This window comes from Parasteatoda tepidariorum, chromosome 6 (genome assembly GCF_982258835.1).
Source record: "Parasteatoda tepidariorum strain Cologne lab strain chromosome 6, Ptep-v5.0, whole genome shotgun sequence".
NCBI lineage: Eukaryota > Metazoa > Arthropoda > Arachnida > Araneae > Theridiidae > Parasteatoda > Parasteatoda tepidariorum.
This window is the reverse complement of record NC_141760.1, coordinates 10,681,618-10,686,612: the sequence shown is the minus strand read 5'-3', so window position 1 is coordinate 10,686,612 and position 4,995 is coordinate 10,681,618. Positions and strand designations below refer to the sequence as shown.

The window sequence follows — 4,995 nt, the reverse complement described above, 5'->3', positions numbered from 1 at the left end:
TGTGATCTTCTGGGAACCGCGTCATAACTATAAGTCCACTGTGAGACGGAAATTGATTGCAGCAATTTTTTTAGCAATTACTCTTATAGAATATTCGCAATTGATTTCCAATTTTCCTATGTGTCAATTGAAGACGCAGAGCTACCCTTTAATTGCTTTAAAACCCAGAGGAATGACTGCTTTTCATTTTTGCTGCATTATTAATTATGGAAATTGGATGACGTAATACTTCCGTAGCATTCTATACTAGGAATGGATTTCACTGTAAGTGAAGTATTCAAAATAAATATGACCTCACGTCTTACTCTTAAGCAAATATGCTGATTTTATGTATTTAAAATAAAGCTATAATATTACAAAATAAAAAAAATTCTAGGTCTTGCAGTTTATTTACCAACACTGCACATAATATGAATCAGGATAAAAATAAATATACTTCGAAATATAACATTTTTGAAAATAAAATTAAAAATAAAATCTTTAGAATAGTTACCCTAAATAATAATGCCAAAAAAATCGCAACCATAATAATGGTATTTTATAATTTTATAGTTTTTATTTCCATTAGAGCCCCTGAATTAGACCACTGAGGCTATTTTAGGTCATCACTGTGGTCGGTGGGAGAAGAGTGCGGAATTAGCATCGACCAGCTAGCACTGGGATTCGAACCCGGTTCGCCTTATAGGAAGGCGAACGCTCTATCCTTGAGACACCACGGCTCAGGATGATATCATAAATGATTTTTGAACTATGAGAAACATAGAAAAACGGATATACAAAAATATTTTTTTGTTATTTATATGTATATAGGTATGTACGCTGGAATAAAATATTTCACGCACATTTCATAAAATATATGAAAATAGTTCAAGATTATTTCAAAACTAATAAAAAATATAGAGTTATTTTTGTGGGATTAATAATATATAGATTGTATTGAAATACCATATTCAGAAAAAAGGATGATATGATGGAATAATTAGTAGGATGAAAAAAGTCTACAATTTTAGTCTAATTTTCACTATAAATGGATAATTATTCTCTATGTAGTTATACGAAGATACTTTGTTCTACGTTGTAAAAATTGTTTTATTTTATCTCAACGCCAGGAATAAGGCAACAACTTAACACAAAAGTGGTGTAGGGAAACACGATACATAACTCTCGGAACTAGTTTTTCTCAAAATTAATGTTCTTTTACAGTGCTTGATTTAAAACAGCTGCCACCTTTTTTGTTATTCAGTAATACTAAAATTATAATTACAGTAAAATAAGATGCACATAAGGGACAGTTAATTTATTTTTACAATACAATATTAAATAAGAGTCATTAATTTCGAATGCATCTATGCACTAATTCTTAAGATAAAATTAGTTTGTATATCAAACAAACGCGTAGCACAAAGAGAAAAGAATAACTAGGCTTAAGAGAACGGAAGCGGATCGAAATTTTATATTATAAAATCATTTAACACAGCTCTCAGAGACTTAAAAATTAAAATATAATTATCTTTATCGCACAACTAAAAACATACAGGCATACTTTAAATTCGAAATTTTGTTTCTGTTGATGAATATCAGCGTAGAAGACAACGACAAATTCTCTTCAGCTCATACTGGGTTGCAAGCAATCAACTTAGCGATATACAAGAGAACAACAAAGAGAATCTGAACTAGGCTTAACAGAACGGAAGCGGATAGAAATTATACATTATAAGATCATTTAATATAGCTCTCGGAGATCTAAAAATTAAAATATAATTATCTTTATTACACAAGTAAAAACATACCTACATACTTTAAAGGCGAAATTTTGTTTCTGTTGATGAATATCAGCGTAGAAGACAACAACGAATTCTTTTCAGCTCATTCTGGGTAGCAAGCAATCTACTTGGGGATATTAAAAGTGCACCAACATTGTTTTCAGAAGAGAAAAAAATTCTCGTATGGTGTGAATGCGTGAAAGTATGGTGTAAACTTATTCAACTATAAGTATTTAAGTTTAAATTACAACTTTTAAATCTTAGATGAACGTTCGATTTGGGGTTAATATTCCGCACAATATTTTGGATTGTTAAGCATCATATTCGGAGAGATACTACTCCACACAGTATTTACATGTAGTAGTGTTTATGTAAGCCTGTTAGGGTAAATAATTTGACTGTTACTTTATATTTTATACACTTGCATTTAATAAAGAAATGCATAATGAAATTAAACTTTTGTATAAACTTTTTATTGAATATTCGAGATTAGGAGAATCAAATAATAAATTTATTTTAGTTTATGTTTTAATACATTCTTAAATACAACGAAATTAGTTAAGTTAAAAATAAAAAGTAAAATTTTTTGCAATTTAAATATAATAAATAATTATAATAATTAATTATCTCCTTACTTATTATTTACATATTTAATTTTTTCAAATAAATAAAATATAAGCTAATATTAACGTATAAGATTAATTAATGTATATTTTATTTGTAAACTTTATTATTTTTACATTATATCTGTTAATTTCAGTTCAATGTAATTTATAGCATTATTTGTTTTTCCTCTCTTTAAAAGCGGTTCTTAATCTATGCATCAGTAGATTATGTCATTTGATGGTAAATAAAACTTTATTATTTCCTCTTTTTGCACAATAAACGTTTGCTGCATTCAGATGTCATTTAATATTCAATTGGATGGAATAAGGAATAATGCTTGATTCATACAAAGCTGTAAAATAGACTATGATATATTTCGATTCCTGTGATTTACTCTTTTTAATATACTGCACCTTGTCAAAATTGAAGAATAACATTTATTTAAGTGTTATATATGCTTTTTTTTTAAAGAAATTTTGTTTAGAAAATATGAGTTATAAAAAGTGTTATTAGAAGAAGAAGGAAATGCCGAATAAAAGAATAATGCATTGGAAAGAGACAAAGATATATATAGTAAAGGATAGGACAGGAGTCTTAATTTCCATGTTGTTGTACTTTAATGCGTCATACTTTTACTTTGTGTTATTAGTATCAGAACTTTTTTAAAAGAGCTGAGAGTGAATAATATAGTTTATATTATTAATAATTTTGAGTAGGCAGAAAAATGACAATATCGAAATACATATATATATTTTTTAATCTCCTTAAATGAAGTTTTCACTGAGACTGTCTTTTCGGTTTCTACTGGAAGATTTATTTAAAGAAAACGGCTTACTAATCCAACATTTAAACAAATCTAATTAACGCCAGCGTTATTTATGTAGATTATAGAGAAGTGAATATAAGTGGGCATCAAACTAATGTAATTTCCTGTAATATACAAATTATTGACTGAAACACTCATTTTTTACAAAATATTTTAAAAATCATTCTTTATGCGCATGCTCCAGAAATGCTCTTAACAGCTAAGAAGTAAAAATTACACTGAGTTGTTGTTGTAGTTGTAGTTCATTTACGTCGCACTAGAGCTGCACAATGGGCTATTGGCGACGGTCTGGGAAGCATCCCTGAGGATGATCCGAAGACATGATATCACAATTTTGATCCGCTGCAGAGGGGATGGCACCCCCGCTTCGGTAGCCCGACGACCTGCACGCGAAGCCGAGCACTTTACGGTAGAACAGTTTAACGAGGACCAATACCGCACAACATTGGTCCCTACGCAGACTGATCCAAGTGGTCACATCACTCCCGCAAGCAGACCGTAGCCAGTGATGCTTGACTTCGGTGATCTGATGGGAACCGTGTCTTAACGATCAGTCCACTGCGAAACAAAAACTGCACAGGGAGAAATTCATAAATAGTTCAAAGCAAGTAAATATTAAAAATATCACTGGTGTCATTCTAAGAAAATAATATTTTGAAACACAATATTCGTTTTTCTTCCTAATGATAAAAATCTAATGATCTTCCATTGTTGTCCGTGCATTTTTATTGGCCGGGAAATCACGTGGTAGGATCCAGTTTTTCCACCTTCATTTCCATATTGTTTTGGTTGTTATCAGCATAAAATTAATAAAAGTCATAAATGTATAGTTTTTCTATAATGATTTGTATCCCTAATTTTATATTAGCTTCCTGCACTGCTATTATTACGATTTTAATTAAAGAGTTTAAAACTAAGAGAATTGTGGTTTTTTTTTTTATTATTATTATTATAATGCAATTCTGCGCTACATTTTAAAATAAAGTTATTTAAAAAGGTGGTCTAATCTTATCAACCATTTTACAATTATTATTTTTGTGCAAACAACATTAATATACTATTATACATTACAGTTAAAGAGATCTGTTAAATGATTTAGAACTTAACCATCAGCTTCATGCACAATAAGATGCAAGCAAAAAAAAAAAAAAATAGTGCGTGGAGTCCCTCCGCGCGGAAGAAGTTAAACTTCGCAACCTGCGATGTTAATTGTAGAAGAATCAGCAGTCGTAGAAGGATCACTAGTTCTATTCAACAACTCTTTTTCCTGCTCCGCTCGCTTCCGTGCTCTGTAATCACGGTAATATTGTGCATTTTTCCCACGTGGATCTCTTGAACCAGTGGAAGTGCTTGTGGTTGCCTCATCGTCTCGCCCTGGAAAATGTATTTGTATTAATAATGTATGTGAATGCGTCATAGTGTAATTTCAGAAGAGAAACGATCAATTGATATTCACAAGAGACGTACCTTGACATAACCTTAAATCCGTCGCATTGTCCGTGGGATTGTTTTCACTCATTTTCTACAATTGTTATCCACTAAATTTGAAACTAGAAAATACTACCCTATTAAATTCAAAGCAAACTAAAAAAATATTTATAGAAAAACAATACTTTTATGACTTTTATTATTTTTATGCTAGTGAGAATCAAAACAATATGGAAATGAACGAGGGAAAACTGGATCCTACCACGTGATTTCCTGGCCAATAAAAATGTAGTTAAGCGTTTAACACAATCTTGTTGGAAGTTGCATAAGAAGTATAACTTCAATAGTATTTAATAAGTCCGCCTGTTTGGT

General features: G+C 30.4%; 1 long non-coding RNA gene across 1 annotated transcript; it reads right to left on the bottom strand.

Annotated features, from left to right (window-relative positions):
* Positions 1-4,198: 4,198 nt before the first annotated feature.
* Positions 4,199-4,746, bottom strand: LOC147807548 (uncharacterized). Its single transcript, XR_015434894.1, has 2 exons — positions 4,663-4,746; positions 4,199-4,569 (listed from the first exon to the last, which is right to left on the bottom strand). It is a non-coding gene; the product is annotated as an uncharacterized LOC147807548 (long non-coding RNA).
* Between the last annotated feature and the right edge of the window lie 249 nt (positions 4,747-4,995).